At 33.1% G+C, this 14,501-nt stretch overlaps 1 long non-coding RNA gene across 1 annotated transcript; it reads left to right on the forward strand.

Annotated features, from left to right (window-relative positions):
* The first annotated feature begins 27 nt into the window (after positions 1-27).
* On the forward strand, positions 28-9,409 carry LOC143229820 (uncharacterized). The gene is made up of 3 exons (XR_013016083.1): positions 28-282; positions 5,213-5,332; positions 9,314-9,409. It is a non-coding gene; the product is annotated as an uncharacterized LOC143229820 (long non-coding RNA).
* The last annotated feature ends 5,092 nt before the right edge of the window (positions 9,410-14,501 follow it).

Genomic DNA, 14,501 nt, shown 5'->3' on the forward strand with positions numbered 1-14,501 from the left:
TTCGCAGTGTGGTATGCAATATTGCAATTCGTTTTCTATCTTCTTATTTCATCATAGATTTTCAAATGATTCCGGTATATGTGCATTTCTCATATAATTAATTTTCAAGATAGTCGTTAAATTGCTTTCGCTCTAAATACCTATGTCATTTGTCACTTCCCTGTGATAACAACCTGGATTGCTTGTGGAGGATATAAATGTAAAGCTCCAAACGGAGAATGTCGACAGTAATTTCTCCAGTGGCAGATCAGATGAAGTCTCGAGGTTATAACAGTTCTCTGGGTAAGTCAGATGTTACCATTTAACTAGGTTATGTAAGATTTAGTCAGTCTGGAAGAGGATCTTAATCAAGTAAATAATAAGAAAAAATAGTTTATGATAGAAGAAACGCGACCTTTCATTGTCCATAAACAAGTACACATTTTGTGTTCATATTTGCAGCTCCCCAGTGGCTCAGCGGTATGTCTGCGGACTTACAACGCTAAAAACCGCGTTGGTTTCGATACTCGTGGTGGGCAGAGCACAGATAGCCCATTGTGGAGCTTTGTGCTTAATTCAAAACAACAGCATCATATTTGCAAGCAATTAAAATTGTTCATGATATCCCTATACGATTGTGCCTAATCTATCTCCTTTTCATTAACTCATTTATTCAGAGAACTCAGTGCTCCGTGAGAACGATCTTGTTTGAATATTCGATGATTCCGCAAACCTATCTTGTTATTCTAAAAAAAATGAGTTAGACCTAAAAATATCACAGCATAACACTTAGATTTGCAAGAACACTTTATAAACTTTTGGCACCTCTTCTCTAACACTTCTTGATATATATGATGGTATTTATCTTCGTGAATTGGCTTCGTGTGATAGATTGAAAACTTTTTTTGTTGTAACGTATGAAAAGGTATTCCTGACGAGCCTCCGATTTATGATATTATGTAGTTACGTATTACGAGCTCAAATGGCCGGAACTTTGAATTTAGAATTTAATTAAATATCGATATGTATTAAATTTATGATATTTGCCAACAACATTGATATACACAATTTTCTTTCTTTACACAAATATATTCTAACATGCATACAACAATAGAATTTATAATAACGGATATTATAAATAATGATTTACATACAAAAAGTTGTGGCCCGGCATGGCCAAGCGTGTTAAGGCGTTCGATTCGTAATCCTAGGGTCGCGGGTTCGAATCCCGGTCACACCCAACATGTTCGCCGTTTCAGCAGTGGAGCGTTATAATGTGACAGTCAATCCCACTATTCGTTGGTAAAAAAGTAACTCAAGAGTTGGCGGTGGGTGGTGATGACTAGCTGCCTTTCCTCTAGTCTTACACTGCTAAATTAGGGATGGCTAGCGCAGATAGCCCTCGAGTAGCTTTGTGCGAAATTCAAAACAAACAAAAGTTGTACAAACTCACAAACAATATTCAATTTTCTATCTGGTCTGGAACAGAGTATTTTATCGACGGTTCGGGTTTACGACTAAGTTTGTTTGGGAATTTCGCACAAAGCTACTCGAGGGCTATCTGTGCTAGCCGTCCCTAATTTAGCAGTGTAAGACTAGAGGGAAGGCAGCTAGTCATCACCACCCACCGCCAACTCTTGGGCTACTCTTTACCAACGAATAGTGGGATTGACCGTCACATTATACACCCCCACGGCTGGGAGGGCGAGCATGTTTAGCGCGACGCGGGCGCGAACCCGCGACCCTCGGATTACGAGTCGCACGCCTTACGCGCTAGGCCATGCCGGGCCAGGGTTTACGACAAAAGAATTAATTCTGAATTAATACACTATATGCTGTCTTGACTGCAAGATAGCTTGAAGCACATGCAAGTTTCTCACCCAAGACAATGTCTAATGATCTCGTAGAAATACTAACGTCAAACATCTGTAGTTTCTTGATTAATAACCGTCTGTCACAGCTATAGCTACTTATTATTAAATTGCCTCATGGAGCGTCGATTTATAAACCTTTAGTTTGTTTGTAATTAAGCGCAAAACTGCACAATGAGCTATTTCTGATCTGTCCATCACTGGTATCGCAACGCGGTGTCTGGTGGTGTGAGTCTGCAGACATACAGCTGTGCTACTGAGGAGCTAAAAACTTTTAGGAGGAGGTTCTCCAAAGCTCGATTGGCAACAGTATTTGAAGATACTCTAGTGCTTTCGTAAAACATATATTATTGATTCTTAAACCCTGCAATTATCTTCAAATTTAGAGAACAGGCGAGACTTTTTTTTAATACACATTTAACAATATAAGTTACATGCATTTCTAAATATATGTTAAACTGAAACAAACATATATATTTCAATATATATATATATATATAACATTAAATCCATTACATTGTTGTTCCAGTTTTGCAGTATTCATTGTGAAATTATTTCATATCCACATCAAGTATGTTGCAAGCTTCTGCTAAATGAACAGTATTATTAACTTCTGGAAGGTTTCCCATAAACAGATTGTTCAATTTTAGCTTGAAGTTCTAGTGTTTCTCTTGTTAATTGTTTGTTTGTTTTTGAATTTCGCGAAAGGTTACAGGAGGACTATCTGTGCTGGCCGTCCCTAGTTTTGCGGTATAAGACTAGAGAAAAGGAAGATAGTCATCATCACCCACCGTTCTGCATATTATAAAAAAAAAAGGCAGCATTTCATATCCTCACACCTAGCTTATGCCTGCTATCTTCAGTTGCAGTAATTCTTTGCACTGTGTTTCAGTGTGGAACCTAATTCCACATTACTGTAGCTGATGTTACAGTTCAAGCAACCCTCCATATTAAGTCCTCCCATCCCCAATTCTTCTAGTGGAGTATGGAAGAACCCTGCTTTCCTCAGCAGTTGGTAATATAGTAAGTTCCTGATATGATAGGTGCAATCCTTTAGGTACAATGCTGAGTGAATGCACTCCTCATTTGGGAAGAAGGAATGTGGAGTTATAAGGTAATGTAGTACAGAATAACCAAGTAAGTTGTGAACAAGGCATTCCCTGTGGTTAGGTTCAGCCAGATGGGTCTTAGGTTTGTCTTGAGACACAGTTTCAAAATATTACTTCCTGCACCTGACTGCAGTAAGTATATCATGCTTTCTCTGATATGGAATGGTCTGACTCCTGGCCCTAGACACACTACACACTCATGTTACTTACTGTAGTAAGTATATCATGCTTTCTCTAATACGGAATGGTCTGACTCCTGGCCCTAGACACACTACACACTCATGTTACTTACTGTAGTAAGTATATCATGCTTTCTCTAATATGGAATGGTCTGACTCCTGGCCCTAGACACACTACACACTCATGCTCAACTGATCCCATGTGAGATAATGACAAGTTGAACAATTTTACACTCCATCAATCTTAGCAACATTCTAGCACCAGGCTAAAGATTGTCACTTCTTTTTGCTGTGTTTCCTCCTCTCCTAAGAATGAGCACTGCATTAAAATTGGGCTCAGAGTATTCCCTGCTTGAGATGAATGCAGTCTCTTATGAGTGCTGCTCCACCAGGTCACCCTCTTCCTTGTAGATGTCATACTCAGTGGTCTTTCCTATCCTGATGTTTTTTGTTTTTCTTTTCTTTTCTGAATGAAGCTCATATTTGCTGTCTGTTTATCTGTTCTAGCCCCTCCTCCATCTGTGATTGTAGTTCTTTGTGGTGAATAGGAGTGAGTAGAATTTCTGAAGTTGACATTTTCCTTTCAGATAGATACTCACCTCTCTATTCCATCTCCCACACTTCATTCTCACTTTTGATGTATTTTGCATCCTTACCTCATCCGGAATGAGCCTTTATTCAAATGCTAATGCACATGGAATGTGTTTCACTCTTCTGTTGGAGGAAGGTGCAAAGAATGATAATTACATCAAAGGCTGGCACAAAACACATTGACATGCATGGTGGTGGAATCTTCGTTTTAGGCTTATGTCACGGCAGTGTGTTTGAAGTAGTAACTCTTTGTGATGCAGAAAGAGAGATGAATATTTTTGTAATGCATTTTCAGGTAAAGATAATGTTAATTTTGTTCAACCCACAAGAAATTCTTCTATCTATGCAGTCGGCTTTTAAGAAATGTCTGTAATTCTCTCCGGCATTACTATTGTACAAGTTTATAATCAATAGACAGAGAAAATTCTAAACTATATAAATCAGATGACTGTCTGTTTTGTTTTAGTGGTCAAAGCCAATAGCTGAAAGGGTTTGATGCATTTAGACTAAAGATGTTGTTTAAAGCAGCATTAGGCCCAGTATGGTTAGGTGGTTAGGGGGCTCTAATCATAAACTGAGGGTTGTGGGTTCAAATCGTTGTCACACCAAATATGCTTGCCCTTTCAGCCATGGGGGCATTATAATTGTGGTCAATCCCACAATTTTCTGGTAAAAGAGTAGCCCAAGATTTGGTGGTGGGTAATGATGACAAGTTGCTTTCCCTCTAGTCTTACACTGCTAAATTAGGGATGGCTGACACAGATAACCCACGTGTAGCTTTGCAAAAAATTAAAATGAAATAAACTTGGAACAGAAGTGAAGTTTCTAAACCTATTCAAAGGTTAGTTAGAAATATAGATAAATTATAGTAGTTCTGGGGCATTCTGTTCCAATGCTTGGTATATTGTTGTGTTCTAAATTATATATTTGAAAACTGAATGGATAATTTTTGAACAACCAATATAATAAGAAAATAAAATAGGCTTACTAAACCACAAAATGCAAAAGGCTGCAAGGCAAAAGTAAATGCCAAATTTGTTTTTATTTTTTATATATTTCCTAATAAAAGTAACTAAAATGAAAAAATTGGTAACCTATTAGTTCCAATAAAGTAATCTTAAACAAAAAAAAATATTGTTAATTCTCTTTTATCAAGGAATGCATGTGAGCTTCCATCAAAAGATATAGCTCCATAGTTTGTTTACAATAAGCTCTGGCTGAGTGATTTATTGCTTTGTTATACTAATTAAACACAGTTCAAAGAGCAATAAAACCATAATATTAAATGAACCATTATGGTCAGTTTAGAGTCTTCGATAAATAATTGTAATTGTCTGTTATAATCTGCAGTCATTCCATAAAAAAATGTAATTATAATTTTTGTTTCATTCTTTTGAACATTTCTTTACACATTCATGAATTTACCACAGTTAATGCTAGGTTAAAGTGTAACCAAAAACAAAACTTTTGATATTTATTTAAGAGGTCTGAAGTTATGCAAAGGAAATATGAAAAACTCAAAGATGAAAAGAATTATCATTCTTAGCATAAACAAATCGTCTTTCATTCAGTTCGTCTCTGTAAAGGCTTCCTACATTTACAAGTAAGTCTTCTGTAAAATATTGTATAAAAAAAATCTTAATTTTGTTTGTGAACAAAATATTTGTAATTTTTGCTAAAAGCTTACCAAATTTTGAGAAGTTATACTTACTATATTCATAGTTACAGTATGTATAGTTTCACAGTTACATGGTAGTTACAAGATCAGTGAATTTGACCAACCCAATGAACCCATATACATACAATTTACTTGTTAAGCTAGTTGTTATGGTTATAAAGCATTTATAAAGGGGAAGCAGATCATGAGCTTCACAAGCATTAGTATTGTTATTTGGTATTAAAAAATCATACATGGTTGTATTAATTCACTTTTGTTAAAAATTTGAATTGTTTACATGAATATGATGTTTCTGTTTCACTGTTTTTAGATATATAAATTACATTACTCTGGATTAGTGATTAATATGTTAAAGATATGTAATGTAAAACATTTATAAATTTCTTTATATACACACTTCTTAATTTCAAATATTTTTGAAAACTGGTATATCATATACTATTATTTCTTGGCTGTGTTTGTTGTACATTGGATAATAATTATGTAACTTGTTATTTAATTTCTGCACGACACAACCTGTTAGTAAGCCTGTTTGTTGATCTTAGTATTTTTGCTTATTTTTTTATAATAGGTTTTATAACAAGTGCTCTGATACTTTGATTAAGGCATATATCAGGTCATTCCTTAAGTAACATCTGATTTTAGGTTTAGAAAAAGTGAAAGGATTTCAAACATTTTTTAGTGTTATTTAATCAGTAGTGTATGTTCCATTATTATTAATTACTTCCTACCAACGATTTACAAGCTTTTGAACGCCACTTCTATAATATTCTTGGGACTCAGAATAAAAAATGTAGAGAGGGTAGTTTTGATATCTAAATGTGTTTCAAGTTCTTTTCCATCAAGATAGTCCTGCAAACTTTGGATTAGATGATAATGAAATGAAACAAGGTCAGAAGGATGTGGAAGTTTTCCCAGTCTAGCTCTTCAATCTTTGCAAATGTTGTCCTTGCTGTATGGGGCCATGCATTATCCTGGTGTAACACAATACCTTTATGATTCATCAAAGCAGGCCTCTTTTCTTTCAGTGGAACACGCTCTAACTGTTGACAATAGAAGTCTGATGTTTATATGCAGAAACGGCTCGTTTGGGTTGAGAAAATATTTTACATTCTCATTTTTTAAATATTTTACATTCGCTCTTCTATGTAAAATATTTTCTCAACCCAAACGAGCCGTTTTTGCATATAAATTTCTCAACAAGTGGGTTTCTCGACATCACTGATTAGAAGTCTGATGTAATCGTCACATTAAGTGGCAGCAACCTAAAGTGGATCACACCAACAATATCCCACCAAACACTTAATAAGACTTTCCTAGGGTGAAGGTCCATTTTGGACTGTGCTTTAGCCAGTTTACTTGCATTGAACCATTGTCTACAGCACTTAACATGTTTATAATATATTTATTTTTCATTTCCAGTCACTAACCTGTCCAAAAAAGGTGAGTTACGCTCACAAGAGTGCAGACAAGTGCAAATGTCCACTCTTGCTTTAATGTTGACATCTGTCAAATCATGAGGGACCCATTTTTCCAAGTTTTGACACCTTTTCAAACTGTTGCAGATGACGGTGAACTGTTGAATGAGTTCAATTAAACTTCATCATGTGCAGCCAGCAGCAAGTCATCATTAAACCCAACAGAACGACCCAAATGTGGCACATCACTTAAGCTGTAGTCACCTGATCTGAACTTCTGAAACCACCTTCAACATTTTCTTTCATTGTGTGTATTTTCTGCTGAACTATTGCCTTTTTAACCTCATAAAGCAGTGTATGCTTAATGTGCTCCTCACACACAACCATCTTCATAAGAGTTTATTTGATTAATGATCTGAAAAAGTGTAGTTTGGTTAGTTTCTTTATTAGTTTGAACATTTTTATACACGTCTTACTACATATTTTAGTCATTAAAGCTTTCTACAAAAACAGAAATGATGATGCACTTTCTGTACTAAATTTTCGGACATTACTTATGGGACGACCTGATAGTTGAAGTACAGTAAAAATTGTAAACTTCACAAAATGTTCAGGAATTATGGTTTTTTATCATTGAAGAACACATACAAAATACTTTGGCTTATCATTGGACAAAATCTGAGGCTTCACAGGTTTAAATAAACCTAATACTTTGAAAAATGAAAATTATACACCTACAAGTAAAACTCAAATAAATATTACACATTTCAGTTTCAGACTTATTTTTAATTTGAGCTGTCAGTCATATTTAGTAGAAGTGCTTTTTGAAGTGCACTGTCAAATGATTTATGTTTGTTTTCTTATTTCTACATTTTATGGAATATCAACAATGTCAATAGGATGCACTAAACACTTTCAGTGTTCACCAAGTAGTAGCTGGAGGTTTTCAAGGCCCAGTTAGGAATGAACACAAAAGATAACTAAATAATTTTCGTGTAACAAATCAAACTGAATGCTTTTGTCAAGTTACAGGAAAATTCTCCCCAGAATAAAGAGCTTATCAGTGGTAAACCTTTTGTTTATTTGAAAGCTCAAGAGAAGGTAACAAGTCAACTTCAAGTCTAGCTTCAAGGTTTAAAGGTAACTTAGTCTTTGCAGAATGCATAAAAAGTTAGTACTTGATATGTATAAGGATTAGGATAAATTAATTTAAATTATTCCTAAAAGAGGTAATTGTTGGAGTTGTGAAGGTTTCAGACTAAGGAAAAAGTTTCGTGATTCTGAAAAGTTTGATAAACTCAGGTTCTATAATATTAATGATCCACTTTTTTTTTCACAAAATTATACATATAATTTTGTTGATCTCCTGTAAGAGGTTTTTAAAATCTTGAATGTATTAGCACGTCTGGATTGAGGGTTTTATTGGCCCTAGGCTTTTCAACTTATAGAGGCTCCTCGCGACAGCACCTCTATGTGTAATCCATTTATAGTCATAGCTTGAGGTCCTTAATTAATGTGAGGCCCTGGGATTCAGCCTGGTAAGCCCGTGCCATAATCTGGGGTTGTGTATGAGTCTGTTGATCTCTTACTAGTGATTATGATGAATTTGTGATGCTGATAACATAATATTACAGAGGTGCAAGCACATTATATTAAAAGTGTTTTGACTTTATAGTAAATATAGTCAATGTGGAATGGTATATATTCGGACTAGGTTTTCACGTATGAAGTTTTTGTTTGGTTTTTGAAAGGATATGAAATAATAAATTTCTGATGGAAAATATTCTTACCCCCATATCATAAAGATCAGAAACTTAGACTTTCCAAAGTGGTGACATCTCTTGTAAATAATGATATTTAAAAAAACAAAAGCAAATATGGATCAATTTAAACTTTAAACTATTTGTACCCCAGCAGTGGTAGGTAAAGTATTATTACACAACAGCATGCAACATAGTCAAGAAAAATCTCTATCCAGAAAAGTGACAAAAGTCACGCGTGTACAAAATGCTTTCATGACATACTTATTCAACCACTGTATACCACAAGCTAGTGAAGAATGAAATGAATATTCATACTATTCTACACAAAGGCATTTATATATTTGTAATTGGACTATTGATACTGGCACTGTTGTCCTTATATATTGGATGGATTATGAAAAGTTAGCAGGACGTATGAATGCTTTTGATATAACAGTCCTGCAACAGAGCCTTTTTTGATTGAAATTATGATGCATAACTATCGTAAAGATGTACAGTTGTTAGGTCAAGTACGAGGATATGTGACCACATGGACTGTAATGATTTGGTATCCCCAAAATCATTTTAATCTAATATAATTAACCTCTCTAGCTTCATAAATTGTACATGTGATTCTAATTACTTATTTCTGTTGTTTTGATTTTCTGTCATCTGTGATTTTAAATTAGTTTCTGTTTGTGATTTTAATCACTTGGTGGTGTTTTTTTTTTATCTTTATACATTAGGTTCCCACTACTGTGAAGACATCACTGTCAACAGAAACATATGTAAATTATAAAGAACTTAGAATTATTAAAAATAAAGGTAAATCACACATTTTGTTTTGTTTCCATCAGTATGTTTATTTAACAACAAAAGGAAAAACTGCCTATTAAACAACAGAATTAACAAAAGAGTTAACACTGAACTCTTTGTTTTATATGTGATACACTTTTAGATTCATTAAAGGTAAGTAAAGTATGTACGATACTAGTAAAGCTTGAATCAAGCATTTTGTGTTCAGGTAGAGAAATGATAGGTACATATATCAAACTTATCAACTTTGCGATTAATTTAATTACATATTTTTTATGAATTTTAAAATATTTGAGTATTAAATAGTGACTATTATCTGTAAAAAAATGGGAAACTGGTATAATGATTCAGCTGTGCAACTGAACTCAACTTTTATTTTCAGCTCACTTAACAAATTGCTGTGTGTATTGAAATAAAAGTTTTCCAAAAAAAAATTACACATAAACATTTGAATCATTCTTTGATAATTTTTGTTCTTCAATAAAAACATAATTATAATAAATTATAAATTTTAATGTGTTGTGTTGACAAAACTTTAACCCTACAAAGCAACTTGAAAAAGTCAGTTCAATTTGTGGTAAGGATCCTATCTTTCATTATAAGTTAATGAACATTAAAGCACATCTTTAACTTGAGGAACTTGTTCCATTTAAATTTGGTTATAAAATACTTGGAAATACATTACAGCTTTATATGAGTTTACTGGTTAACCATCAACAACATGAACCAGAAAAGAAGATAGGATAATCATTAATTCTACCATGACTACTCACATTTGTCTGTGAATGTGTTTAAAATTAAAGTTTTTAAAGTACTTCAGAAAAGTTAAATTAACTACTTACACTAATAGTTGGATCATTGTAACTATATACTGTTTTATTACTGTGTTAAACCTGTTACAAGAACATGATGTCTGGGTGCAAAGAAATATTATTTATGGTAAAAAATAGGAAACTTTTAAAGTCTATACATTCTATATTTAACATTTCTTAACTTTTATTTTACCTACTGTATAAGTAAAATTGTTTTTTTTAATTTATGAAATTAATTTGATATGATTGTCTCTTTTATAATATTTTTGAAATTTGGGAGTAACATTTGATTATTTAGATTATGTAGATGCAGCCAAGTATAAAAATGTTTTGACTGTAGTTGGTGAGAATTTATAGCATTATTACATTTGTTAGGGCTATAGCAAAATGTACCTAATATAAGTTGAAAATTTTGAAATCAAGTTTTAGTATAATATTAGGGTGTTAACATAATTTCTTTAAGTCTTTTTACAATAACAGTTCATGTGCAGTAACTTATAAATGAGGGTGGAAGTTGGGGAACATCTGGGTACAATTAAAGTGATTATTGCTATGTTAGATTCAGTGCTTCAATGCATGTAGAATAATGATAATTTGGGTTCAAGTTTAAAAAACAAATTCTGAAGAAGTATTTGTTGTGAATTGGGTAGTTGAGTTATTTGAAGACTCATCACATATTAACAGTTTTTAGTTACATTTTTAAGTACTAAAGGTAAACATATTCCTTACAAGCTGAAATATGTACCAGTTGATGAATAATGTTTAAACATTATTAAAACAATGTAAGTTTAGCAGCAGTAAGACTTAAACATAAGTTTTTCTCTCAAAATTTTAAAATTATAACAAAGGTCATGCTTTTATTTAGTTACCTTTAATAAAATAATTGGAAGTTGCAAATTTTAATACACATTAGTGATTTTATTTTTATTTATTGCAAATAAATTATTATATTTACATTTGTAATTTATTACAAGGTTAAAAGGTTGATATGAAAATGACTACCTGGGTAAAGAATACTGCTTCATATGTGTTTTTCCAGAATCAGATAATTACGAGTTCGAGATATGCCAGTGTCAGTCTTGAAATTCATCAAAACATAAATCCAGGAAATATAGCACATACACAAAGTAGTAAAAGTAAATTTATAGTTTACAAACTGAAATACCCATTAACTGAAAGAGAATGTTTAAACTTAATTAAACAAAGTTAAGTTTAACAGCAATCACATATTTCAAAGTAATAACATAAACATAAACTTTACTTCAAATTATAGCAAAGCTTCTTTATAAAAAAGAAACATTTACAGTTTGCTTTTCATCTACCAACAATGAGGCCCGGCATGGCCTAGCGCGTAAGGCATGTGACTCGTAATCCGAGGGTCGCGGGTTCACGCCCGCGTCGCGCTAAACATGCTTGCCCTCCCAGCCGTGGGGGTGTATAATGTGACGGTCAATCCCACTATTCGTTGGTAAAGAGTAGCCCAAGAGTTGGCGGTGGGTGGTGATGACTAGCTGCCTTCCCTCTAGTCTTACACTGCTAAATTAGGGACGGCTAGCACAGATAGCCCTCGAGTAGCTTTGTGTGAAATTACAAAACAAACAAACAAACAATCTACCAACAAAGAAATGAGGTGATCCCATCCTTGAACATCATACATATCATTGACCATGAGAAAAAGCAGGGTTGTTTAAGAAATAATCCAGCAGCTCTCTCACTTTGACCTTTAATTTTTTTAGAATATTCAACATTGTCTAAAATATCAATCTGACAAGATTGTTTGAAATTGACTCAACAGGTTGGAAATAATTTATCAACAAGATATATAAAGTAGAAATAAGGTTATGTTCAATTTTGATCTCCTTAGGAAAAATCCCAGTAGTCCATAGTATTTACATGCAGATTTTGGTTGAGATTGGTCATATAGGTTTGGAGGTGTTAGGGTGCAAACAAACACATATTTTGTCTTTATATATACATATATAGAAAAAAAAGGTGTCAACACATGGACAAAATCAGGTTGGTTCACAAAGGACATGAGATAAAATTAAAAAAAACATCACAAATGCAAATACTAAATTTGTCATTTAATAACTAAATTAACAAATATTATGGGAGATTTAAATTGTTATAGAAGATCAAAAAGTTGGTCAAACAAGAAATTAGGACATCAAAAAAAAAAGGTATGAAAAAGGGTATTTAAATATGCTATGAGTAAACAAAAGGTTAGAATTGAGGTAGGACACTTGAAGGATGATAAAGGAAGACTGGTATCAGATGGTTATGGATGCCTGGGTTATGAAATTCTTTTTCTTCAGTTTTTACTTATGAATATTTAAGCAGTATTTCTCATCTTGAATAGTTGATACATGGAAACCAAGGCTCTTGGGTCAGGTTATATTTCTTCAAGAATTTTGAAAAAAGTTAAGAATTTGATACATGAGTGTATGCTACTATTTGTTTGTAAATCCTAGAATAATGGGGAAGTACCAATGGATTGAAAGTTAGTTAATGTCACTCCTGTTTACAAGGAAGGTAATAAAATTTTTTGTCACTTTAATTAAAGGCTATTAACCTTACGTCAGCTGTGGAAAAAATTTTGGAAAGTTTAATAAAAAATGCTTTGCAAGGTCATTTATATAATCTTATTGGTTTGTCAAGATGGTTTCAGTATGTGAAATTCTCTTTATTTTGACATTCTGTGGAAAGGTTACTGCTTATGTAGATAAGGGTAAGGATGTAGATTTTGGTTTATCTGGATTTTTTAAAGCTTTTGACAAGGTGCCTCACAAAAGGTTAATTAGGTAGAAGGTTAGGTAGACAGAAGAAAGCAGAGAGTTGTAATAAATGGAATTCAGTCAAACTGGATTAATGTTACAAATGGGGTACCTCAGGGCTCAGTTCTAGGACCTGTGCTTTTTTTGATTTAAATCAATGACATAAATGAAGGAATGGTCAATAAATTACCCAGATTTGCTGAGAGTATTAAGGTCTTGGGGTTTGCTATTTGTGAAGAGGATGCTGCTAATTTACAAAAGGATTTAGATCATTTAGTGAGTTGGACAGATAAATATCAGATGCATTTTAATTATAATAAATGCAGATTTGGGTTATCACAATTTGAAATATAATTTGAATGAGAATAATTTTAACAGTGCCATGAAAGGAAGGGATTTTGAACTAATAGTTGATCAGTCTCTTAAGCCATCCAAGCAGTGTGCTACTACTAGTGGTAGGTCATATATCATTTGGAGTTGCATCTACAGAAATACTGAATACAAGTATGAAGTGGTTATTCTTTTATTGTAAAAGTTACTTGTTATGCTGCTTTTGGAATACTGTATTCAATCTTTAGCTCTTTATCTTAGGGAGGGCATTGAATTGTTGTAAATGGTTCACAAAAGGGTTACAAGAATGGTGCCTAGGACAGAGGGATTATATAAGGAGATGTTAAGATCTCTGAAATTATATTCTATTAGAGAGGATTTGACTGAGGATGTAAAGAGAATAATTTTCTTTGAATGACTGTTTAGTCACAGCATTCATCACAAATTGTTAGTGCTGATGCATCATTTTTATTTGTACTTTATGGCAAGTATAGTAAGACTGGAGACACAAATATCAATTTTGATATGGTTCGAGTCATCTTCAACTAAGACAATTTTATTTTTGTAACAAGGTGGTTGGCCTTTGGATATTGCACAGGTAATGAATTTAAGTGAGTTTATGAGAAAGCTTGATATCTATATGAATGATAAGAGCTGGTTTTATGATTTTTAAAACAATTATTTATTTGATAGTTTTAGTTTAGATTAGAGAGTAAGACAGCTGAGGTGGGCCAGTGAGTCCCTTGTTGTCCCTATACATTACGTAATGTTGAGATAAACAAGTAGAGAGTATTTTTGCTGTTTCCCCTGATAGCAGGGGCAGTAAACTGGTGATACTTCATTTGTTATTTTCATATGCTTATCCTACATCAGCTAGGAATAACGTTAAAAGCTTCATTGCCTTTTATTTTTTTTAGCATGCATATAAACCTTTATAATCTAGATATACGCACTTAACCAGAATACTGTTGTTGAAAATTTATCGATAAATGTGCAAAATAAAACCAAGTAAAACGTTTTACTTCATTGATTTCGGTTCCTGTAAATGAAGTTAAGGCAAGAATAAAAGAAAGATATCAAAAGTTATGAATTTTAGTTTTCATACACTCTGTTTCAACACTACTGTTACTAACAGTAGTGTTAAAAGTTCTCGCACAATAATAAGAATCCGCTGAAAAAATTAAAAAAGAGATAGCGTTCAA

The sequence above is a fragment of the Tachypleus tridentatus genome, chromosome 10, assembly GCF_004210375.1.
Source record: "Tachypleus tridentatus isolate NWPU-2018 chromosome 10, ASM421037v1, whole genome shotgun sequence".
NCBI lineage: Eukaryota > Metazoa > Arthropoda > Merostomata > Xiphosura > Limulidae > Tachypleus > Tachypleus tridentatus.